General features: G+C 34.4%; 1 protein-coding gene and 1 long non-coding RNA gene across 6 annotated transcripts in view; both read left to right on the forward strand.

Moving 5' to 3' along the window:
- The window catches only part of LOC140051896 (uncharacterized), a 119,628-nt gene that overhangs the window by 467 nt on the left and 91,264 nt on the right, over window positions 1–27,897 (forward strand). The gene's annotated exons all lie outside the window — the stretch shown is intronic.
- On the forward strand, window positions 18,984–27,000 carry LOC140051900 (uncharacterized). Of its 3 annotated transcripts, none has more exons than XR_011845559.1 (6): window positions 18,984–19,625; window positions 19,726–19,949; window positions 21,680–22,278; window positions 22,828–22,897; window positions 24,425–24,657; window positions 26,465–27,000. It is a non-coding gene; the product is annotated as an uncharacterized lncRNA (long non-coding RNA). The 3 variants fall into 3 exon arrangements; XR_011845560.1 differs by having other exon boundaries at window positions 24,430–24,657; XR_011845561.1 differs by lacking the exon at window positions 22,828–22,897.

The following is a 27,897-nucleotide window of genomic DNA, read 5'->3' on the forward strand; positions in this document are numbered from 1 at the left end:
TTCTTGTATTATTACATTTGTTAGTAAAATAGAATCCGTGATCAATATGCTCTTGACGATAAGATCAGCATGCAGAATGTAGCTAGGCCTAGTAGGCCCTAGGCCTAGTAGGCCTAGGCCTCGATGTCTCGGTCTCATATACTAACGAGGATCGGAACAGAAAGACATCGAGAAGGATACACATAGTAGGTCAACCTGTACCGGGTGCAGGTCAAGTCGGCCCCCAAACCGTCTCGGCCCCCAAACCGTCTCGGTCCCACGTCAAGTCGGCCCCACGTCAAGTCGGCCCCACGTCAAGTCGGCCCCACGTCAAGTCGGCCCCACGTCAAGTCGGCCCCACGTCAAGTCGGCCCCACGTCAAGTCGGCCCCACGTCAAGTCGGCCCCACGTCAAGTCGGCCCCACGTCAAGTCGGCCCCACGTCAAGTCGGCCCCACGTCAAGTCGGCCCCACGTCAAGTCGGCCCCACGTCAAGTCGGCCCCACGTCAAGTCGGCCCCACGTCAAGTCGGCCCCACGTCAAGTCGGCCCCACGTCAAGTCGGCCCCACGTCAAGTCGGCCCCACGTCAAGTCGGCCCCACGTCAAGTCGGCCCCACGTCAAGTCGGCCCCACGTCAAGTCGGCCCCACGTCAAGTCGGCCCCACGTCAAGTCGGCCCCACGTCAAGTCGGCCCCACGTCAAGTCGGCCCCACGTCAAGTCGGCCCCACGTCAAGTCGGCCCCAATATTATTATTATTATAGCTCCATGGTTCCACCATTTGGCCATAGAAAAATGATCGTACATATCGTTTTCGCGCCGCGGCTCTAGCCAGCTATGTCCCAGGAGGACACATTCATTAATAAGCTGTTTCATAGCGGTAGCTTTAGTATCTAAGACTGACAGTTTTGTGAATTTGGAAACTCGACTATAATTTATAGGTAGCTGCTGGACCCAAAAAACGTCTGGGAGAAGAGAGTCTATATGAAAGCCTTTGCTGATAATACAGTATTATTGAGATGTAGACGGAAATCTGTAAAATCTTGATCAATAAATAATAACTTCGTTTTTGCTGTCAACCAGGCCGGTATTATAATAAGTCACTGTCAAATAAATCATTCGATAATGGTCAAAACTTTATTTTGGCTCTGTCAACATAAAGGGAGGTATACAGTATTTACAATGACTTTCTTTGACTGTCAATCTAGGCCAATGTTATAATAATACGCCGTCAGATATTAAATCATTGAAACAGTCCTCGTAAATTTTTTGTTGGTTATCAGATGCCGTGGGGGGTCCAATCAATTATCGTCAGAAGGTGAACAATCAGTCTAGGTAGCAGCAGCAGATTATTAGGAACGCCTGCTCCATTAATTAATCCAGAAAAAGGTTTGTACATTATCTATTTATTTATTAGCCTTCTCCTAACACAATTATATTTTCTTTAAAAAAAAGGTTTTATAAGTGGTTTCAACATTTATGATAGTAATGTCACAGTTCTGTGTCTGGACGCAAGTTCATAGACCTACTAGTTATATTATTCATATTAACTGATACTTACTCTTCATTTACCGTAAAGTTCAGTTTTAATGAAATATATAATATAAATTGGCTTCGTAACAATTAATTAGTTTTGAAAAGGTTAGTTTTTTGGTGATAGGTGAAAATGACATGTAACTTCGTAATCAATTTATTTTTTTTGTATAAAGGCCCAATTACACCATGGAGGTATTATACCTCCATGATTACACTATGACGATAACGACGGACGATAAATATATAGCATGCATTTTTTTTTACATAAACCAAAAGAAATTAGAAAGGTTTTCGTTCTAGACCTATAGGATAATCATTTATGCTGTCTTTGATAAAAATAATGTTTTTCAAATTCCAATCAAATGACGTCATGATAAATAAAAACAATAAAATCGGTATATTGTCACGATATTATTGGTCTTACTAATCATGACGTCATTTGATTGGACGTGTGAAAATATAATTTTCATCAAAGGAATTGTTTATATTTCTTTTGGTTTATGTATTAAAAATGCACATTTGTCTATTTATCGTCGATCGTTATCGTCCTAGTGTATGGGCCTTATGCTGTAAATGTTCAATTAATTGATCATTCCGATTTTATTAGTTGGACTCTTGCGCAGTTGCTGTCTAATCGTTGTTGTGTAATATCATTTCGAACCATATTAAAATCATAAAGAGATTCATATTCCTTAACATGTGGCTGTGCATGGAAGTCTGGTCTACACAAACTCGGCCCCGGGCCTGAAAGTGTTGGTGAATTCATAATTATACTTAATATTATATTTATATATATATATATAAATCCAAAGGCAAATTACTGAAAAAAATGACAATGCTGTGGGTATCAGTGGCTGGATCTCAATGGAGATACAAAAATAAAAAGCGAAAAGCTAAATCAAAACGATAAAGTAAACAGCCAGAAAAGTTAACAGAGCTTTCGGGCAACACTAGCCCTTCATCAGTGCAAGTGATTATAAATATATTATTATACAATTGAAAGCAAAACCCGTTGAATCTCAAATCATTAGGACTAGAAATGTGGCTTATCAATCAAATAAATACTTTCGTTCAAAATGAAACTCCAACCTCTCTAATCAAAAGATTGAACTCGAAAACGGACCGTTTTTTTTAATTGGGTATGTTGAAACATTTCAATATTCATTTAAAAAAGTACATTAATTATGGTATTGATCAGTGGCTATAGAGGCGTAAAAACCCTCGGTCAATATCATGTAAAATGCACTGTGGAAGGGTCATTATTAAGACTGCAAAATTGGGCTTATCAACAAATAAATACTTTCGTTCAAAATGTAAAATCAAGGCTGAAAAATTGGGCTTATCAACAACAAAATATTTTATTATTAGACGCGATAACATCAAGGATAATCAGTATAATTATTAATATAGCCACTGTTACTTATAGTTTTATTCTACATGCTAAAGTAAATAAAAATCCACTAGAAAACAAACAAGTCTGAATGTTATGCTTATTAGCCATGTTATGTTTGTTACTGTAGGCCTATGATTGTTTGTAATGTCCACATATTATTTCCGTGGGCATATCCATAGTGTATCACTCACAAAAAAGACGTGTGAGGTTCTTTCTTTAGATTTTGAAGAATGATTTGTGTTACAGGTTGACACAAGAGTCAAATGCTCAAGATATCGGCTAACGCCATGGGACCCTTGGCTTATCAATGAATAATAAATACAGTACTACTTTCGTTTAATTGAAATCGGAATCTGACCGTTTCATTAAATTGGGTGTGATTAGGCCTAAACATAATAATTTATTAAAAAGGTACAATAAAAACAAATGCATCAGAGGCGTAAAGAACCCACGGTCAATATCATATAAAATGTATATGGTATAAGCACTGTGGTGGAAGGGTCATTATATTAAACTGGAAAATTCGGCTTATCAACAAATAAATACTTTCGTTTAAAATGTAAAATAAGACTGCAAAATTGGGCTTATCAACAAATAAATACTTTCGTTCAAAATGTAAAATAAGACTGCACAATTGGGCTTACCAACAAATAAAATACTTTTTAAAAAAAATGTAAAATTAAGACTGGAAAATTGGGCTTATAAACAAATAAATACTTTTTTTCAAAATGTAAAATTAAGACTGGAAAATTGGGCTTATAAACAAATAAATACTTCCGTTCAAAATGTAAGAAAATATTTTTTAAATATAATCCTTAAGCTCTGTCTATACTATCAAACTAAATATGATGTGCCCATATTATATAGACATGACGATGTCATATCACTACGATAATCGGGCATATCACTACCATATTTGGGCACATCACACTTTTTTGGTTAAACTAGTTGGGACAGTGTAGACACAGAACTATGTGATCGAAACATAAGTCGGAATTGGACTGACGCGATTGATTTAATTGGGTATTTTTATTAATGTAATGATTCATTAAAAACTATAATACCGATACGCGTTTGGTATTGATCAATGGTGCAAAAAACCCTGAGAAATAATGTTATAACGCGATTTGGTGATAGCTTAGCAATAATACAACCCATACTATTATTATAAATAACTATTACAAATCCATTCATATAACTTTTCATCGCGAACCGAAAATGTATAAATGTTATTCTACAGACAGTAATTATATATTCAAAAGCCATATTATTATTATTATCAATACCTAAATGCGATAGTAATAACCACATACATTATTCCCAATACAAGTTTGTGCGTTTAATTCTAGAAAGAAACGACTGTGCTGACAGGCCAATGACATAAATCACAAGTAAAGTCCCAATTGTTCACTTGCGTTTTGATTGGCCGACCTATTATATTAGATTAATGAAGACTGTTCTTACAACTGTCCAGTCAAAAAGTTACGCGGCGTTTTTTGTAAGAAATATTTCTTGTTTAGTCCATGATTTGTGTTTTTAAAAAAGGGGAAAACACGTAGCAGTTGTAGATATCGAAATAGCTGCCAAATGCGCAGCTAGGAATTGGTTTCAGATGTTGTCGCCTAATCAAATGCATATGTTATGCGCGATTTGAACGATTTGCGCAATTTAAAATTGCGCAAAAAATTCCTTGCGCAATTTGAAATTGCACAAAGAATTCTTGCGCAATTTGAAATTGCGCACGTATTTTCTTGCGCAATATTAAATTGCGCAATCAACTTGCGCAATATCAAATTGCGCAAGAAAATCCTTGCGCAATTTCAAATTGCGCTGCACAATTTGTAAAATTGTCAAATTGCGCAGCAGAATTCTACCAGAATGCGTGCTAACGTTGACGATCGGTTAACAATAATAATTTATTCGAAACTAATAACTCAAAATGAAACATAATAAATGCGAAGATAACATGTGTATAATACACAACATAAATGGCATACACAATTAAATAATATTATCACTCTCATTGTAACTTAAAATAAATCAAAATAAATTAATCAAAAATTAATGTAGTCTAGTAAATACACAACATAGTCTACCGCCACCAACGGTTAGACTTGCTATCAAAACATAGCCAGTAGTAGGAGGCTAGAGTAGTATTAGCCGCCCGCCGTGCACGTGCCCGCCGGGAACTCCACCTTTGTGGTCCTTTGTCGGGTCTTCGACGGTATGCTAACAATAACAATATTTTCACTACTATAAAAAATAAGGAAATGCGATATTATCTTTAATTTTGAATCATTCTTAGAAATTACTATAAAAATATGGGTGTGCATGATTTCACAATCTGTCGAAAAAAACCTTGCGCAATTTGCAGATTACTTGCGCAATTTAATACGTTGCTTGCGCAATTTGAAACAGATGTTTCAATTCAAATTGCGCAAGGAATTCTTTGCGCAATTTTAAATTGCGCAAATCGTTCAAATCGCGCATAACACATACACTGAAGAAATCTATGCGTGATTCAACCATGGAGTTAACATTATTTAATACCTCAATGATTCAACCAAACAATCTTATTACACCTAATAAACGTCCTGACGCACGAACGAACATACGCGCCCACGTACGTGCATCATCATTATTGGGTCTACAATGTGTTCCTATTTATTTTCCAAATGTTCATATTGTAATCATTAATAGTATGAATGCTAGCTTATTAATCAATTGTTTGTTTATTTTATTAAACGTAAATAAAGGAAAGATGGTGAAATCCTTCTTATTTTTTTTGCTAAATGTATTATTGTCTAAATAATGCAACCTTACGAATACGATAACGAAAACGGATACGTCACACATTTGTGAAACTTTTGAGCTGATCCCCATTTCATATTCGTAAAGCGTATTCGTGTTGACGAATATCACCAGTCATATTCGTAACTACAAAACGAGTATAGTTTTTGATCTATTTTGCACATTTTGCATTTGAATCAGGAATGATTCATGATTATAATATTATTTATTGAAAGTAATTTACTAAAGTAATTTACTAAAATGCCTGGTCAATTTTGATAAATAGCAGTTTTTAAAGTCCTCACTCGCTTTGATGTTACGCTAGGCCTAGGCAGCCAAGCACCAAGCAACACGTACCTGCGCTTCGCTCAAATTTACCGCAGTCATATTTTGGACGGCGCCCTCAATATTTCGTTACCATGCGAAACAGATTTTTACTGGCTTACGAAAACGAATACGTGTGCGTGACGTATCCGTTTTTGTTATTGTATTCGTAAGATTGCGAAACCTCTCTAATATCAATATTCATTAAAAGTCAGAATTATTCATAGTTAAAATGTGAAGAAATATTATTTTATCAATCCCCTTCCTTTGGACCTTTTGCATTCCATACTTTAACGGGGCCGAGTTGACCGATTATTTTTTGGCCGAGTTGACGTGAGGCCGAGTTGACTTGAGGCCGAGTTGACTTGAGGCCGACTTGACTTGGGGCTGACTTGACTTGGGGCCGACTTGACTTTGGCCGAGACGGTTTAGGGCTGACTTGGATCGAAATCCCTGTACCCATGCCAACTCGTACCCACCATCAACTCGTACCCAAATGTTGGCTTACTCGTACCCACAATTTTGGCTCATTTGTACTCATTATGGGCTGGCTCGTAACGTACCCATCATGGGCTGGTCCGTACCCATGTTCAATGGGAGTATGGTCGAAGCGGCCGCCAGTTTAATATCGTCATTTGTATGGAACGCCATGTGCGCTTTAATCTTTGATGGCCTATGGCGAGTTGAGTTACAGCTGTATGTATGATCAAACCAATAAATATATTAAGCCAAATCATGTACTATCGAATCTTTATATTTCTATAATAATTAAGTTTGCCTGCCAATAAATCAATGTAGCCTATATTTTATTTGTATTTTAATATTAACTAACTAAATATATTTACATATACTATCGAATCATTAATAATTTACGTTTGCATCATAATCTACATACATTAGCAGTGAAGGGAAAAAATAACGTTGAACTGAATCGACGTTTCTTGAGCACTCTCCTATCGAATCTTTATACAGTATTGCAATAATAATTTACGTACGGTATTGCCGAATCCTTTTATCTCTTTTACATACTATCGAATCTTCATACAGTATTGCAATAATAATTTACGTACGGTATTGCCGATCTTTATATCTCATTTAGATACTATCGAATCTTCATACAGTATTGCATTAATAATTTACGTACGGTATTGCCGAATATTTATATCTCATTTACATACTATCGAATCTTTATACAGTATTGCATTAATTATTTACGTACGGTATTGCCGAATCCTTATATCTCATTTACATACTATCAAATCTTTATACAGTGTATTGCATTAATAATTTACGTACGGTATTGCCGAATATTTATATCTCATTTACTACTATCGAATCTTTATACAGTATTGCATTAATAATTTACGTACGGTATTGCCGAATATTTATATCTCATTCAGGGCTCGATATTTCACTAGTCCGGCGTACAATGTCTAGTTAAAACTGCTCTGGGTTAGTCAATCTTCCACCCATCAAGCCCGGGTGTCTAGTGTGTAAATAATTAGGCTAGAGAATATTTAGGCCTAGACTTTTAAAATGCATTATTAAAATACTCTAGCCACTGGCCTAATTTTTTGTAGTCCATCATTTTTATAGAGCGCCTTCGCAATCACGTTCCTCGTTAACGAAGGAGAGCAACTAATCACGCTCCTTAAATCAGCGTGTCAAGTCACCAATAAGGGGATTCCCCTGTCTGCTTTCAAGTGCCAATTTACTTCCATTACACCTCACAGTGTATCCAGTGCGGTGTCAGATAAATACCTCAACTAGTCTTTTAAGCCAGAACAAGTACCAACCAAATGGTTGCTTTTATTGAACAAATCAATTTTAATGTATAAAATATAGTTAATAAAATTTTTTTTTAATAGAAGTAGGCCTATGTTTATTAATTAGAGGAAGATGCTTCACTTCTGTCTTTGGAATTTTAATTAATTTTTTTCTCCGAAAAAAATCAACCAATTTGGTTACCCAAATTTAGTGACAAAACATGTGCTCTAGTCTCACCATCCCAGCAGCTGGTCTAGCTCTTCTAGTCATAGTCATAGTCATAGCAAAGATAATAAAAGGATAAGATACAACAGTTCCGTTGGCGGTGTAAACCACATCCGGGTTACTATTTGCCTACGCCTGAAGGTGGCGCATTTCTTTTTCTCTAGAAGTGGTGCGCCACCTTCAGGCGTGGGTAAGGTAAAACTTTTATTGTAAATATCTATAAAAATGCAAACGATGATTATTTATCAAAATAATTATCAAAATATTAATAATATCAAAATTAGTAGAGCACAGACGCGAGAACACATCAGATCATCACGATACATCGAAACGTGGGATTAGACGGGAACCATATCTAGAGCCCGCCGTCGTTCGGCTGCTGGATTCTTACGCGTCCATGAATAAGCGTCCGCGTTTCCTATCCTTCTATGTATAACAGCGCGTACTGTTGATTCTTTCCCTATTTATATTCTTTGGTCATAGTCATAGTCATATATACTTTATTGTCCATTTAAGAAACAGAAATGTGATTTGAAAACTGGCAAAATACAAAAATATTTATTGATTGATTGATTGATTGATTGATTGATTGAAATGATATACTTAGTAACTTGTCATTATTTTTTTTGTATTACTTTGTGAAATACAGGTACTTTTTTGTTTTTAATTTCTAGGCCTAGTTCTAGGCCTAGATAGCCCAATTATACTTTATAGGCCTAGCCTAGCTAGCCAGAGTATGCCTGGTTGGCCAATGGCACCCAGTCAAGTTAGGCCATGGCCGGATTTCTATAAAAAAATTACCGCAGTATAGTGAGGATAGTGGGGTTGGGCGGTCATATTTTATTTGAAATACAGTACAAGGAGAGCAATTTAGTGCATTCACTCATGCTTTACATGATAAACTTTTTGTCTGTGGCACTACTGTATTTATAAACTAACTAGAACTTACAGTAGTTTAGTTAGTTTTGATTCAGGTGTGCGGTATATACCCAGTAAGATTTAGTCAATAAGCGGACTAGTGAAACATCCAGTGGGCTAGTGAAACTCACATTGAACAAGCCCAGTGGTCTAGCTAGTAAAATTTCAAAAATCGAGCCCTGTCATTTACATACTATCGAATCTTCATACAGATATTGCAATAATAATTTACGTACGGTATTGCCGAATATTTATATCTCATTTACATACTATCGAATCTTTATACAGTATTGCATTAATAATTTACGTACAGTATTGCCGAATATTTACATTCATACTGTCAAATCTTTATACAGTATTGCAATAATAATTTACGTACGGTATTGCCGAATATTTATATCTCATTTACATACGATCGAACCTTCATACAGTATTGCATTAATAATTTACGTACGGTATTGCCGAATCTTTATATCTCGTTTACACTGTACTATCGAATCTTGGTTTTTATTATTAGTAATATAGGGTGTGTTATACATGTAAGTGTTATTCCATTGTAATACATTGTTTGTGTTTTCAATAAAGCAACGTGAGACGAAAACGCGACCTTCTACAGCACTATTCCTGGCCGGCCGCCAGTCGAGTTATTAGCAGAAATTTGCGAAATTAATTACCCTACCGTACAGACACTTGCATCTTATTTTATTATTTAAAACTCATTTTAAATTGATCAATATTTTTATATCTGAAGGTATAAAACAATTTAGGATATTAAATGAATAAATTGATGTCATTATGTTATTGTAATTAAATTATGATTGCGAACATGTACAGTACTACAGTAGTTACTTTACTAATTAATTAATATACAATAACAAATATATATATTTTGATATACTTTATTGAAAAAATATATACATTATTCTTAATAATTGGCTTATTATATATTATATTTATATATTATATTTAAATATACAATATAAAAAAACCACAATGTATTTTATTGACTGTATTAAACATATATATCATTTAGAACAGTCTACAAGCATGTGTATGCGAGTTTGGTGTAATGGTTATGTAACAAGGCTTTCAATTAACAATAGCTTCAGTTGACTAACAATAGAACAGCAACGCGAAAATCAAACGAGTGAATTTGAAAAGAAATAAGTTTATTAAACTACTACTACAAAAAAAGGTGCACATTAATCAAATTATGTTTTACAATTACAAATCACAAATTATAACTCTTGCCTCTTGTACAAAAATGAAGTTTTTTGGACAAGTAGTTCTCGAGAAAATGCAATTTCAGTTTTGTTACTTTAAGACTGCTCGCCGGCTTTTGAAAAATTCTTTCCTATCTTTTAACACTAGCAGGTCTGAAAAGTATATTAAAAAGTGGTCCAGAATTGGGACCATGGTCCCAAATGGTCCCAAAATTTAATGGAATGGTCCTTGACCACATATCTATCTGTATATTTATTTTGGTAAAGATGTTGTAATTACTTTTTGAGTAATCCTGCTAACATTAACAAACAAACAAACAAATGAAAGCACTCAGAAACTGAGTGAAGTACTTGGCAAAATATATCCACTGACTGGGAGCATGTTGAAAGATACAATTTTTGCTTTAGGTATTAGCTTTACATGGTTAAAATACTGATAAGGTTAATAATTTGTTTAAATAATTTTTAATACAAACAATTCCAGCATTGCAACAATGACCTTTCTAAAATCAAGATTGACCAGAATAATGGTCGAGGAGTGTCTTGAAGCTGTGCGGATTTGCGGCGCTTCTGCCTTAACCCATGTAGTAAGCTTAACCGCGTGACCAGTCGACTAATATTTTGGTCCATATCAAAGAATATGTCCATATTAAAAAAAAGACAGATTGAATGCGTGCTATTTAATATATCGTACGGAAGATAAGCTTTTGAGACATGACCAATATATCAGTTTTCCTGAAAATTAATAGGCATGTTCTGCAAATATATATACCTATGTACAGAATGAAATAAGGAAGGAGACACGCAAGTACAGTACTAAAAAAACTAATTATCAACTAACAATAGTTTAATTTGAATAACAATAGAACAGCAACGCGAAAAACAAACGGGTGAATTTGAAAAGAAATATGTTTTTTAAAACTACTCGTATCAAAAAACGTGTACATTGAATCAACTTTTGTTTTAAAATTACAAATCACAAATTATAACCCCTTGCCTCTTGTCCAAAAATGAGGTTTTTTGGACAAGTACAGTAGTTCTCGAGAAAATGTAATTTCAGTTTACGTGTTACTTTAAAACTGCTCACCGGCTTTTGAAAATTGTCTCCTATCTTTTAACACTAGCCGGTCTGAAAATAATATCATTTTTGTTGTTTGTGAAGTTATTAATAAACCAATTTTGTTGATTTTCAATAGGCATGGTCTGAAAGTATATACCTATCTACAGCCAAAAATTCAGAACAATAAAATGGAAACTGTAGGCGCTATCGTGCTAGCAAACAAACAAACAAACAAATGAAAGCACTCAGAAACTGAGTGAAATACTTGGCAAAATATATCCACTGACTCGGAGCATGTTGAAAGATACATTTTTTTTGCTTTAGGTATTAGCTTTACATTGTTAAAATCCTGCTGGGGTTAATAATTTGTTTAAATAATTTTTTGATACAAACAACTCCGGCATTGCAACAATGACCTTTCTAAAATCAAGATTGACCAGAATAATGATCGAGGAGTGTCTTGAAGCTGTACCGATTTGCGGCGCCTCTGCCTTAACCCATGTAGTAATATATCAATTTACCTGAAAATCAATAGGCATGTTCTGTAAGTATATACCTGATGAAATAAGGAAGGAGACATGCCGGTACTAACAAAACTAATTATCAACTAACAATAGTTTAATTTGAATAACAATAGAACAGCAACGCCAAAAACAAACGGGTGAATTTGAAAAGAAATAGGTTTCTTAAAACTACTTGTATGAAAAAGCCGGTACATTGAATCAACCTTTGTTTTAAAATTACAAATCACAAATTATAACTCTTGCCTCTTGTCTAAAAATGAGGTTTTTTGGACAAGTAGTTCTCGAGAAAATGCAATTTCAGTTTACGTGTTACTTTAAAACTGCTCACAGGCTTTTGAAAATTGTCTCCTATCTTTTAACACTAGCCGGTCTGAAAGTAATATCATTTTTGTTATTTGTGAAGTTATTAATAAACCAACTTTGTTGATTTTCAATAGGCATGGTCTGAATGTATATACCTATCTACACCCAAAAATTCAGAACGATAACTTGAAAACTGTAGGCGCTATCGTGCTAACAAACAAACATACAAACAAACAAAGTAAATACTATACTTGGCAAAATTCTTTTTGCCAAGTAACAAACACACAAACAAAGTAAATACTATACTTGGCAAAATTCTATTTTGCCAACTAACAAACAAACAAACACACGCTACTGATTACATATACCTCCTTGGCGGAGGTAAATAAATTACATAATAATGTAGATTGTTATTTACGTTCGAGGAAAAGAAAACCTATCGAAACAATGACAATCAAAGATTACAAAACAACGACAATCAAAGCAAAACTAATTACCGTTATTGAACTAGCGGCCGCTTTGGTTGGCGGCCGCTTCGACCGTAATCCGTTCAATGTTATTTAAAGTATATTTTATTACATTTAAAACCAGTTTTATTACATTTTTAGATACTAATCATAATGATCGATATTATAATGGCAAAAACTATTGAACTAAAAAGTATAATGTACAGACTCCAACGAAAAAAGCACAGCTTCCACCGTATTTGGGTATACTAGCCGAGTTAATAATTGAGGGCGCTGTTTTACATGGAAGATCAGAGCCATAAAAAGAGTTACGACTTTGAAGATTAGAAGCCATTTTGTGTGAAAGAATTTGCATGTTGAGGGCGCGCATGTTTAGTTTGTATAGCGTTTTCCTGTAATTCATGCTGTATTTTTAGATTATGTTGTCTATTAAATAACGCTTAGATTCCGTTTAATTTTAATAGTAATGGTATTGATTTGGTAACATATATATATATTATATATATTTTTTATAATAAAAAAATAAATGCTAGGGCCAACATGCAAGTTAGGATACATCAAAGCATGAAACAGAACCAATATAATAAACACACAAATTTACCCTCTTTTTATACAGTATATGCCTCTCTGTGTGTTTTTAAAACAAACTGCGCCGCCAGCGTTATTAAATTTCAGAGGCTCGTTCATCATTTCATTTGTAATAATTTGCCTTTACTATTTTAATATTTCGTACCCTTTTCAGCTTATTAACAAAAATATCCACGACACTTTATTATTTTATTTAGTCATCAAAGCATGCATTATGAATTGAAAATATTACATACGATAATTGTTATTAATAGGATGTAGTTACGGAATGTTTCGTTCCAAAATCAATCAATCGAACTTTATAATGTACTAGCGCGCAATATTCTTTGCCGCAAGTACGCTGTGAAAATGTGCAATTATATTTTTTTAAATATTAGAAAAAATTGAAAGTATTTTGTTGCTCCTACAGTATACTTTACATGCAATAACGGAGACAAGTTTGACACAGTTTGATCTGCATATCACGTGACTTTAATCCAATGTTATAACTCCCCGGCCCCCACTTTTGTAATATATATATGTATTATGCACCCATTTACATACGATTTTATCAACGATTTTACAAAAAAAAAAAAACTGACTGACCAATCAAATAGTTCATAAATTATGTCATCATTGTTTGTGGAAAAATATGTACGCGCTGACAATTCTTGATTTTTTACAACGCGACGATGTTTTTTGTGCTCTTTTAAAACTGATATTTCAAAATAACCAGTGTAAGTAAAACTAAATTTTAATATAACAACTATTTAATTTAATGTTTGTCTTTAGTGTAAAGACTAGATTAAGATATCAGCGAAAACATGTTCTAGGTCGGCTGGGTTGAAGTATCAAAACCCGTAACTTGTTCAATTTTCACACGGGCCAGGCTGCGCGTGACCGGCCTTGGCTTTGCGAAACTTCACGTCCCATGTGTCCCAGCAACGTCGATAATAACCAAGAAACCATTAACGAACGCGTAAAAAATGTGTAAAAATTCGCGACGGGAAAACAGGCTTTAAGCGCAAAAAAAAACCCAGTTCCGTATATTACAGTAAATATGGTCTATAAATAAAAACCCGTAACTTGTTCAATTTTCACACGGGCCCGGCTGTGCGTGACCGGCGTTGGCTATGCAAAACTTCACGTCATAATAACCAAGAAACCATTAAACGATCGCATAAAAATTGTGTAAAAATCTGCGACGGGAAAACAGACTTTAGGCGCTAAAACAACGAGTTCCATCTATTAAATATGGTCTATAAAACCCACTATATTCAGATAATTATTTGCCAAGAACCGACTGGCCAAAACGCCTCAAAATTTTTCGGGGGAGCCCCGGACCCCCCTAGACGATTATTTTTCCCATATCGGCCCCCTCTTTATCAAAATCCTAGATCCGCCCCCGCTATATAATATCATTGGTAGCTACTTTGTCCTGTTTGATGAAGACTGTATTGATTGCTGCATTCTATTTTTTTATTATAAGTTATAAATCTATTGTTAAAATTGAATTGCATTAAAAAAACGTGTATATGAATGATCACTTTCTATTTGACAACTAATAGGGCCTAAATGCGTAGGGCCGAAATTTAGTATGATTTAAATAATACATTTCTTGCAATATGACCAGAATTACCACATTTGTACCAAATCACAGATGAAGAATATTTTATGTTTGGTTTCATTTGCTTCAAGGCTTAAACAACATCAGATAAGGGAGTTTTCAGATCCTGGACCTCCTCTTTAAGATCAGAGATGCTAGTATCCATACCATGTTTATAGTCCGGTGGCAGGAGGTGGGAATCACCACCCGAAAGGGGACAAATTGCCATGCAACTTTTCTAGACTAGAATTTTCCGTAGATTACGAATATGGAAGGTAATCGATCAGGATAGGAAGCGTTTTCGAGATATAAGGGGTCAAAGTTCAAAATTGACCAATTACAACAATGTATTATGTATATGTATTATAACAAATTTATTGAAGCACAATTTGGTCTTTTATTACATTTTTATGATTATAAGTGTCTATTCAATCACCTTATGAAAAAAAAATCCTTGTGATTAAGGGTCAAATGTCAATATTGACCAATCATAGAACGTACCTATAAAACCAAATAAAAACTAGTATTTAATAAAAATTGGATGTTTTCTCATCCTGTTAATCAATCATACGCAATGTAAAAGAGCGAATACATCATTTCATCAGTTGACATAAGGTCAATTTCATCAGTTGACATAAGGTCAATTTCATCAGTTGACATAAAGTCAAAGGTCAACATTTTAATACGCGTATTAGTTAACAAATAAATGCAAAGTTGTCCAAACTATGATATTGATGGTTTTACAAGTAATCAAATTATTTGATTAGTAAAGTTATGTTATTTCATTATAATACTGTATTTAATCAAATCAGACTTCGATCAGGATAGGAAGCGAATAGGAAGAGATAAGGGTTCAAAGTTCAAAATTGACCAATTATAACAATGTATTATATACATATGTATTATAACCAATTTATTAAAGTTCAATTTGGTATTTTAATACATTTGTATGGTTATATGTATTGTATGGTGTTATTCAGTCGCCTTATAAAACAAATACTTTGCAATTAAAGTCAAATGTCAATATTGACCAATCACACAATTTGCATTTAAAACCAAATAAAAACTAACATTTAAGACAAAATGTTATGTTTTATCATTCTGTTAAGACATCTATCAATCATACACAATCAAAAGAGCACATTTATCATTACACAAGTTGACATGGGTCAAAGGTCAACATTTGAATAAATGATATACTAAATAATGCAAAGTTATTCAAACTATGAGATCAATGTTCATAAATGTAATCACGTTATTTGATCAGTGAAGTTATGGTATTTTTATATTTTTTCTAGTGCGCATTATTTTAAATGTATTAATATAATACTGTAAAATAAATAATAAAATTAATATTATGACGATTAAAATGTTATGATGTTAAAATGTTGCGCTGACCTTCAATGATTTGCCACTATACAGTTGCATTTATTAGGGCTACAATATTCGTTTTTGGAAAATAAACTACTATTCATCAGAACCAGAGAATACCAATTCGTACAGGATAGGGCATAGGCAGATCCAGGTGGCCAAACTCAATCCACAACTCACTACACAGACAGACCACAATTTTTATATAGTTTGGCCCATACAGGAAAGCGTTTCCTGTATACAAAGGATTCTAAAATAACCTATATGGATTTGCCCGAATGAACCCTCTAAGGACCCTTTTGGGATCTCTATGTGGTGTGCTACATAAGGCCCTGTATTAGAAATTAGTATGGGGTAAATAGTTCATAGATGAACTTTGGAATAAAACTAAATGTGCACCCTCAATCTTTAAATAACATTTATGGATTTGCCCAAATGAACCCAAGGGCCGGTCGTTCTCCATGGATGGACATTAAGCCCCATAATGGAAATATAAGGGGTGACACTGTGAGTTAATACAGATAGGCGCGGCCCATGAATTAAGCTGCCTGTGCACTCTCGACCCTTGAGGAAAATTTATGGATTTGCCCAAATTAACCCAAGGGCCGGTCCTCCATGGACATTAAGCCCCATAATGGAAATATAATGGGTGACACTGTGGGTTTATATAGACAGGCAGAACCATGGAATAAAGCTGCCTGTGCACTCTCGATCCTTAAGGAACACTTATGGATTTGCCCAAATTAACCCAAGGGCTGGTCCTCCATGGATGGACATTAAGCCCCATAATGGAAATATAATGGGTGACACTGTGGGTTTATATAGACAGGCACATGGAATAAAGCTGCCTGTGCACTCTCGATCCTTAAGGAACACTTATGGATTTACCCAAATTAACCCCCAAAGGCCGGTACATGGATGGATACCTGATTGAAATTGCTCAAAAGAAAGACATTGTGCTGTATAGTAATAGTATTATTCCCCTTCCACACCTCTTTGAATTAAATCCGCCCTGATAGGCTCTTATGTACAGGATTTCAAGGCAATAATCACACTTGCATTTTTCAAACATTAGATTGAATAAAAATATCTATTATAAACATAGTATTATTCCCCTTCCACACCTCTTTGAATTAAATCCGCCCTGATAGGCTCTTATGTACAGGATTTCAAGGCAATAATCACACTTGCATTTTTCAAACATTAGATTGAATAAAAATATCTATTATAAACAATTTGCCGTAATCTCTATGCCATGTCGTTATTTAGATGAGAAAAACAGGTAAAAGGTTAAAATTACAGAAAAATAGGTGTTTCAGTCACTTTTTGAAAAAAATTTTGCATTATGGCAAGTATAAACATATATATTGTGAACAATTTGACACCAAAATTGGCTCCTTACGACAAATATTTATTAATTTATGTTTTTATAACCTTATTCAATTATGTCAAAGGTTAATAACCACACTTCTGGTCATTTTCAAGCAATATCATCTGTTATACTGAATATAAATGTATATCTTGGGAGCAATTTGCTCCTATTTTTAATTCTCTCCGACCTGCCGTTACTTAGATATAGCAAAAAGAGGTCAAAGGTCAAAATTGCTAACAATGGGGTTTCCGGTCAATTTTTCAAAGAAAGTTCTGTTAGAGCTAATATAAACATATACATTGTGAACAATCTGACACCAAAATTATCTCACTACGTCCAGAATTTCCAGAGATATAGCATGTTTTTATATTGGTAAATTTTGAACTTTGACCCCTTATATCTTGAAAACGCTTCCTATCCTGATCGATTACCTTCCATATTCGTAATCTACGGAAAATTCTGGTCTAGAAAAGTTGGATGGCAATTTGTCCCCTTTCGGGTGGTGATATCCCCCCTCCTGCCACCGGACTATTAGTAGCAGTTACAGCAAACGTATTTTTATTCTCAGGTGCCTGCTCTGGAAAAATATTCATCAAATCATTAAGCAAAAAGAATCATTTCCTAGAATAATTTGTCTTAATTGTAATCTAGTGTCATCTTCTCCATTGAGTCGTCTGGTAAATAAAATGGCAGTTCACCGGCTCCGAGCGAACCAATCTTATATTCTTCATAGCATTACAAGAAATCTCTCCATAAACCTATTACAATATCATAAAAGAATATTATTTACCTTTTATACAGTAGTAAAATAACGTTAGACATTATCAATTACATACTATTCTAGTTCAGGCCTAATTTCAGTACAAATAATCAACAAAACATCCCATTCTGCCGCCATGTTCAGTAGCTAGCATACCTACAGTATGCACACACAGGTGAATGACCATACACCATAATAAGCAACATATAATATCAGTTCACTAGTTAATTAACATGGTAAATATAAGTATAATAGGATTACTGTATGAATCAATCACATTATCTTAGGGTATTCTAATATGATTTCAATGCATTTTATCTACAATATATTTCAATGTACCAAAAATCTTCTCTTACTCTAGCTTCTATCGCCGGTGAACTATGCTGAAACCTCGTACATGTAACCTTATATAGTACAGTACCAAAATACATCTGTAACATTATATAGTTCAATTAAATACCGCCCTCCATATTACTGTAATTTGCTTATTTTAATATCAATAAAATATGTCATTAGATGGTAGATCAAGTACCTTTGAAAACTTGATAAATACCACAAAAATGTATATTAATCGGCCCACAAAGTGAGACTTTTCAGCCCATAGATGGGTAAATCATCAGATCAAAAGTGGGTCGAATCATCTCTTGAACTGGTATCTGTTTATAGTATGTAGGCCTTTGTAGTCCTATAGTGCTTATATTTACATAAGTGTACAAATCTTTAAATTACATTTGCAAGTTTTTATTTATTAAATTGTATTTAAATTTGAATTTAACCAAAATAGGCGTAGGTACAAAAATCAAATTTAAAAGAAACAATGGATATCCAGTTTAAAGTAAACTAAATCCTAAGGTGCTTCAATTATTAGATATCGATTGTACTGAAGAAGAGGAGAGTGTCCATCCTAAATAACATCTTCATATCGATTAAACAACTGTCACCTTAATTTGCAATATTACAGGAGAGAACATAGTTACATAACAAAACTGCCTAACATGCTACCAAAAACAAGGAGCAAAACCCAAACACTTACATTACAACATTATCAATTCAAGGGTTATTTACAATTTACAATATTTGACAACATCATTAAAGCAAGAAATAACAAAGATTTGTCATTCAATTATGTTTTCACAATTTCTGTAGTAGTTAAATAGCATATTTTCTACCCTAGTACTGACCTAAAAGGTTCCAAGTAATGTATTACTGCATTTACTTAAAAGTTTGATCTCCATTTGTAATAATGCAATGAGGAATTTACTGGCAAGCATGTTTGTCATGGTAAATGTACAGTTGCCACCGCCAAACTAAAAAAGGCTATCAATACCATCGACGAAAACTTTGTTCAGGCAACTCATATTCCAGGGTCTACAGAAGATGTCTGACACAATCTTATACAAAACACTGAAACTGAAGAACCCTGTATTTATACCCCAGAAAGAGTAAGTACGATTTTTGTCATAGCATATTATATATATATATAGCATCAGAAATTCAATAAATATAATTTGTGAATACTATTGGTTTTTAAAATATTTCCAGCCAATTTGAGTTGCCATAACAACCAATCTCAAGCAATGGTGTAAGCAAAGATGAGCGTATGAGGTATTAAAAACATAAAGGAGCCGATAAAGTGTTGCACATTCACGAATTGAAGTTAGTCAATCTATTTTAGAAACAACAACTCATCGCCCAAATGTGGATGAATGTTTGGCACTTGTCGGCGATTGTCATCTTGCTTGGGCAAAGTTGCGGAAGCTACAGAGGTAAAATTCAATCAATTGTAAAATATACAAATATGTTTACTTTAGATTAATTTGTTTATTTGAAAGGTTTCATAAAAAAAGTCAATACATGTACAGTCAGGGATGTAGCTACAGAAATCTGAGGGTGGCTACATTTTTTTTAGAAAAAAATGTTTTGTACCGGCAACGTTCGAGAGTGATCGGGTAATTAAGAGGGGGGTTTTTGTGGGAGGAGGGGGAAGAGAGATCAAGGTGGGAAGCTCATTATTAACATTTTGTTAAATAACTATATTTGTTGGTGTATGTGGCCTTAGCAGTGTTCAGTAAACAAATAAAAATAGCCTTATTTCAATTTAAGAATTTTATTTAAAAAGGACAATAATAGGCCTAGTATAACAATAGTAGGGGTCTAGTATTCACTTTGTTCAGAACGTAGCTGACCTACAATATATTGTTCGAATCGTAGTCGGCGGCATACTACGTCGATCATAAGGTAGAGTTAAAAGTCCACTGTCAATTCAACGTCTTTTTAGAAGCATGGCAATGCGCGCACACACACACACACACACAATGTATTTTTTCGCTAATTAAAATACTACCTAAATTTTGTAGCCACCCTATGCACCCTATGCATGACGGCATGGGTCTCATTGACATATAAGACTTGAACCTAGGCGGCCTACCTATGCTCTAAATTATTTAATCCTACCTTTAGGTTAGCGAAACACTGACGCCTAGGAACATTAAGAAAATATATGCAAAATCAATAATTATATATATTCCATGTTAAGATTTAACATAAAATTTAAACAAAAAAGCCCGACCATAATGTGGAGGAAAAAAAGTCAGTTACGTTTGATGCTGGCCACAGAGCCTTGAAATTTGGTCATGCTAATATTTGTTATGAACACGCTTTAGTGGTAATTTTAACTTTATATATTTATAGATATATTTATTTTTCCAAAAACAAGTTAAAATCAAATAAAACTTTTCAATCATAGCAACCCGTCAAAACACTGTTACATCAGAGGGCGGAATGTACGTATTGGCACGCCCACAGGAGAACAATGAGTATTGAACAACAACAGACAGAACATCATGCCAGAGCCTTTGAAATATTAAAGAATATGATTCTATAAAGCATAGAAATGGGTTTATTATTTGTTTGAGAAATAATGTATGCGAATTTAAATGTATTGTTTGTTTAGTAAAAATAAGTTTTAAAGTATTATGGAGAGACAGGTTGTCAAAATGTTAGGTTAGAAGACACAGCTTTGCGCTAGTTACTAGCTGCATTATGGAAGTATTTTTCCATATGTGTTTGATCCAAAAAAATGACCGTGGTAATAATGCTTGTAAAACGCCTTTGAACATGATTGCTCATGAAAAGGGCTCTATATAAATGTGGTATTATTATTATTATATATAAGACATATAGCCCTCACCTAGTTCAAGAACACTATCATTGCTTGATGGTGACTATCAGGTAATTATTTACACAGTCAAAAAGAACACCTTGCAAAAGAAATTTCAAGATGCGTTTTTAGGAAATCTTTATTGAGAATTGAAATTGATCAAGTTAAAATAAAATGTTTATATTAAACAGAATAAGAAAAAACCAAATGTTATTATTTCTATTCAACTTTTAGGTTTTTATAGTGCCATGCTTTCACATTTCTTTTCGCGTTTCCAAAAAAAACTTGTTCTGATGAAGGCAGAGGGCAACATTATTTATAAATATATTTTTTTAGTTTTCGCAGCTAAACTCCGAAAATGGCACAACAAAATGTGAGAAAGCTATTTAAGAGGCTTAAGAAATGAAAGTAACATCAAAGGAGAAAATTCAAAAGAAGGAGGCAGAGTACACAGAATTTGAAGAGGACCTGTCTGCTTTCATGAAGAGGAAGGACAACGCATTTTTAATAACTTTTGGTGTTGATCCTTTCTTTGATGTCATCAATCCATTTTCTACGAGGTCTGCTTCTCCCTCATTCAGCCTCGCTGTTTAGCGAAGGCCACCGCGGCACAGCAGCGCTTCTGTAAACTTTGCCATGCCATACTCTTTTCCCACTCTATTTGCTTCTTCTAGTAATCTCTGCAAATAATTATTACTACTGACTAAGAGGACAGTTTCGTCCGCATACCTAAATGTAATTGATGTTTATGCCTCCTATATTGACACCATTCAGATGTTCTACCTGTCCCTATATATCTGTTATGAGTATAGATTGAGCAAGGATGGGGACAGAAGGCATGTCTACACTGTGGTATACACAATAAAGTTTTACGCACACTTGCACCATCTCTTCCCAATCGGATTCAACAAGTTTACAATCAAATTTAAGTTGAGGTAATTTATCTCTTAGCTCACGCTTTAGTAGCATATCATGCCTTGCCCCCATAACTGTTTGAGGCGTTGTCCGATAAACAAATAGTAGAACATTTGAGAACTCTTTATGCCAATCTTTCCCTTCTAGTTTTGCAGTTCTAATTGGTTTAAGTATGGTTTCTTTAACCTTTCAACCCCACCATTTGATTGAGGCCACAGCGGTTATAGCAAGATACTCAAGAGAATCTTCAAATTCTTTGGACGCGAAGGAGGACCATTGTCGGTTTTAATACTCTACAGAAGACCATGCGTGTTAAACACACCTTGCAACGCTTTTATAACATGCGCAGCATCAGTTTTACGCAACAAAATAGCCGCTGGCCATCGGAAATAATAATTACAACCAACAATTTTTAAGTGGGTGGAATTTCCAACAAATCAATTGCCAAATCATTCCAAGGACCCTCTGGCAACTCTGTACGTTTTAAGGGTTCTGGTCTTGGGTGACCAGATACTAATTGACACGGTCTACAAGATCTAATAAAATTTTCATTTTCTTTCAATATTTAGGCCACATGACTTTGTACGGACCATACCTTGGTGTTCCCAGTGAGCCAATTCAAGTGCACAATTAACTAAGGTTCTTGGAATCACAATTCTACTACCATTCATAATTAACCTTCCATAAATTCATAAATCGTTTTTAGCACTTGTAAACCATGGATCATTACAATTTGACCAGTCTCTCGAAATAATAAGCCTCTCAATATTATTTTAAAATGGATCTTTCGCGGTTTCTCTTTCAATTTTACGAGCCGTTATAGCATTAGGTAGAGCATCTATTATCGCATTATAAGCAAAATCATTAGAATGAAAAAAACGAAAAGAACGTCCGCATAATTTTCAGAGCCTTTTACATATTCAATTGAAAAAGAAAAATTGTTGTAAAACAAATACCATCGCTCAATCGAGCTGACGGTGGTCTAGATTTTGGCTTTAACACGAATAATAACGGTTTATGGTTTGTCCGAACTACAAATTTAATTCCAATTAGATAAAGCTGTAATTTCTCACAAGCCCACTTAATACCTAAAGCGTGGTTCCCACTTGCGACGCAACGCAAGGGCGTAACGCAACGCAAGTGAATTGACCAATGACAAGCGATGGCTTATTCGCTTGTGATTGCTAACTGTCTATAACTTCGCTTGTCATTGGTTAAAACGCTTGCGTTGCGTTTACGTCCTTGCGTTACGTTCTAGTGGGAACCAAGCTTAAGGTTTCTCTTTCAAACTGGGAATATCTACTTTCAGTGTCATTTAATTTTCTACTTATGAAATAAACTGATTTCCAATCATTACCATGACATTTCTGTGAAACGGCACCCAACCCAAAAGGAGAGGAGTCAGTTGACTTGTCGGATTTCGTTTTCTTGTCGCTTTTCTTTTTATTAATTTTTTTTGTGCGATAACAAACTTCAAAATGGCTTGTGTTTCGACTTAACACAGTTTCTTGCAAAATGGCCTTTCAAATTACAGCGATAACAGAGCATCTCTTTTCGATCATTCTTGCTTTTACCACTGTTTCGTGCACCATGTCTATAATCAGTTTACATTAGACTCGGCACCAAATGTTGAAACAAACCTATTGTTATAAACAGCAGTTATTTCTAAAAGTTTATTTAAAGTTAGACTCTCTTGCCTCAAAACTTTGTTTTATAAAGTACTTTATCGGTTAATTTTTAAATCATTTTATCACAAACCTGATTATCCTCCTCTTCTTTGAACTCGCAATCCTTGGCCAAAACCATAACTTGTGTTGCAAAATTGTTTATCGTCGTCGCCATTATTCCACTGACCTGCAACATGCTGCATTAACTTCGGCATACTGAATTCGAAATCCTTGTCGCCAAAAATGATGTGATATACACAATAAACTTCAATCAAATAGAATGTGATATTCCCCTCGCCTATATCAATAAATTGGAGTCAAAGACTAGCTTTGTAGAATTATTCACCTAATTTGCTATAATACACAGTCAAATTAATCTTACTAAGAGTATGACCGATGACAACATTTCCAAAATTGGTATTAGTGCAAGAATATTTTTAATAATGCAAAGTACCAAAATAATGAAAAAACAATAATGATTGTTTTCTTTTTTTTTCAGTAAAGGACATAAAAGAATTCCTGAATTCCCAAAACCTATATGCTGGAGCACTATGTTGTAGGTCAGCTTCGCAGAGTGGGACTATTGAGCGAGCAAGGTGGCAAACTCATTCATGACAGTTTTAAGATGAAGAGTTGTCACTGGAATGAGAAACCCAGTCATAGCACTCTCTGTTGTTATGAAGTCACACCTCACCTCACACCTTTTGTGAACCGGAAATATAAAACAAAGTGGTTCGTCCTTAAAGTAGAAATTCCAAATCCAATCAAAAATTTCCGTCACTGTGGCATAAGCTCGTACCCAAAATTCACACAGTATGTTCAGAATATAGTGAAATGATCATTTCTTGATGTTGCGTTGTGCAAAATCCGGGAAAACATTTATGCACAATTTTTATCAGCCTGCGAATGCGACGAAGCATGACCAAAATTACGATACACAGTTAGCGCCTGTAAACAAATATACAAATTAATAAAGCTATGAAACCTATGGTAATTAACTGTTATAGCATAATCTAAGTATAGATATTCAAATATAATGCAGAACCCATACGATTTGTTAGTTATTGCCTCTTTTTTAAGTGGCAAAAAATATTCATGATTCTGGGCAATGTCAATTAGAGTAAGAAGAAAACCAATCATTAAAATGAGCAAAATCCATTTTGCATATACAATAAGATGCTACTTTTACTTTTTCAAACACTAAAAGCGTACCACCGAAAAGTTTGGGATTGGTCTGAATCGGAAAATATTTTCTTGTTTTTCCTTTCACCCTCACCCCAATGCAGGGCAGGATTCTCTCTGAATCCGTCGTGTGTGAAGTTTTTGAAACTGAATAAACATCATCCTCCACGACCTTTTATATTAGTTCACAGACACTTGCATGAATACAGAGTATTCAAAAGTCAAAATATTTTCTTGTTTTCCCATTCATATTTATATTATATAAAAAAGAGTAAATTTTGCTGGCTCTATCCTCTTGAATATCCATATATGTGCGATGTGCAAGGTTCATGAGAAACGACATCATCGATGTTTATCTTCGTTTCGTCTGAATACAGTATTATAATCTAAGGATCCTTGGAGCGTAGGCCTATGATATTATTACACAAAAGCATAAAAAACGATCGGGCCACAGCAATACAGTGACGAGGAAGTCAGAGGAAATCAAACATTCATTTTTGAACAAATATTGTTCGTTCAGGTCTCTTCAAATAAAATCAATGTGTTCGACATTTTGTCATTGTCATGCTGACACGGCTATAAGCCCACCCTGACTAATTTTCATGCAAAATGAGGTAGCCCACCCACCAATAATTTGAAGATCTACAGTAGGTGCCGTAATACATTATTTTGCATTTATTTTGTGATAGTCGACCTGTCTGGCAACTTCCATACTACGCATATTATAACCAAGCTAGGCTAATAAAAGCTAGGCCATAACAGGTCTAGCGGTCTTGTTCTGTTTCATCGTGGGCGAAGATCACTGCACACACTACGCTCGAATCACAAGTCGTCAAAACGGAAACCCCTATACTAGGCCCTATTTTGTATCGGCTGCCATAAACCGGCTTATTAAATTTCTTTGGTACATTTTTATCTAACGAACATTGTATACTTGATTTTCTGCTTGATAAACTCTTGTTCAATTGACATTTTAAATAAGATATTTAAGATAAATGACAAGAACTAGGCCTATATAACTTTAATTTTTCTGATATTCTCTCATAGCTTTAATATATTTAATGTATTTGTATACGTTGTATTGTAATTTTGGTCACGCTTCGTCACATTCGCAGTAAACATGAGGTGGGTAAAAAATTGCATATAAAAGTCAAATTTTCCCTTTATTAAATCCCAGATTATGCACGACGCAACATCAGGAAATTAGCTTTCCAATATATTCTATATTCTCAACATACTATGTTAATTTCAATAGGGTACGAGCTTATGCCATGGTTAGGGTGATTTTTGACTGTACTACACAAATTATCTGCAATCCACAGTGTTATCTTATCTGTATTGAATTGTTTTCTTTCAGATCACAATGAAGAATGGGGTTAGTAAGCCTACTTGATGAGGTACTGCTGTTGCTCTAGCCTTCAACCTGTCTAATAAAACTCTCCTCCTGTAGCTGGTAGTACTGTAATAATAAATGAATAATAATAATGAATGTTCATGAGTGTAATGGTACAAATAAAAGCATGAGGTGAAATATAACCTTTCCACTAAATGCCATTATTTGTACCTTTACACGTATATAAAACATTCTTTGTTTGTTTTATATAACAAAAAGATTACTGTCATTTGAATCAGATGGAATAAAAGGTAGAAAAATATATACATTAATAAAACAGAAATAGAATATTTTATATTGTCTCTTAGTGTACGTGAATTCTGTAATCCGATTGGTCAATATGTATGAGATATAATTCCGTATTACATGTTTCATGTTTCTATGCGTGCGTTGTTTATGTATTGTATTGTATTTTTATCGTTAAGTGCATGTGTAGTTGTGATTTCGTATATGAACCCGTGTTCGACAGTCCGTAAAAAAAGCTAATCGTAATTGTCAAAAGCTCCCTATTGTTGTGATAGCTAGAGGTCAAAATGGATGGAAGCTTAGACCCAAGTTTAATTAAATTTATACACAAGATACTGTAAATTTTTGTTTTTTTTCTTTGTCTCTTGTCCAATTGCTTATACAGTATGTGTACACTAAGAGATAAAATTGTTGCACCCTGCTTGTTCTTACGAAATACGGGAAATATCTACGTTCTGGTTCCATATTCCATGAGGCCGAAGCAGGGTGTAACTAATAATATTACATAGCCTATGTAAATACATGAACGTGATTGGTCGAATCTGCATCACATGACTACTGCTGCAAGGTTCGTAAATCGTATACGACCTCCCTGTCATTAAACATATAAAATCCAGTGAATTGACTGTAATTTGTGTGTGGCAATAAATAAATAAAAGTGGGGACTCGAAGATTAGTCCACATCATCACGAAACTACGTTTTACACGCCGTGCCAGATAACTTGCTGGAAAAAAATTCAATCAAACTATTTAAAATATGCATACATAGCAGCCTCATTTTGTTATTCTCCCTCTATATATGCGACAAAAGACTGTTTGTGATTGGTCGATACTCACGGTTGTAACCTGGTACGCATGGCGCGCTGATCATCCGGTAATTCGGCTTGAAGAAGATGAATTATTATTTATTCGGCCTACCTGATAATATTATTATTAAATATTAATTTTCATTTATCATTTATCTTTTTATTTCGGAATATCATGGTGACATAATATTATATCCATAGCAAAAGAGAGAAAAAAAAATCTTAATCTAACAGATCATAGAACAAAAACAAAGATATGTAAATATATAAAGTCAATGCAACAAAGCATTCCATTGTATGTGCATTCTTGACACATTAAGAACGTGGCGATTAATGGCCATGATT

The sequence above is a fragment of the Antedon mediterranea genome, chromosome 6, assembly GCF_964355755.1.
Source record: "Antedon mediterranea chromosome 6, ecAntMedi1.1, whole genome shotgun sequence".
In the NCBI taxonomy this organism is placed as follows: Eukaryota; Metazoa; Echinodermata; class Crinoidea; order Comatulida; family Antedonidae; genus Antedon; species Antedon mediterranea.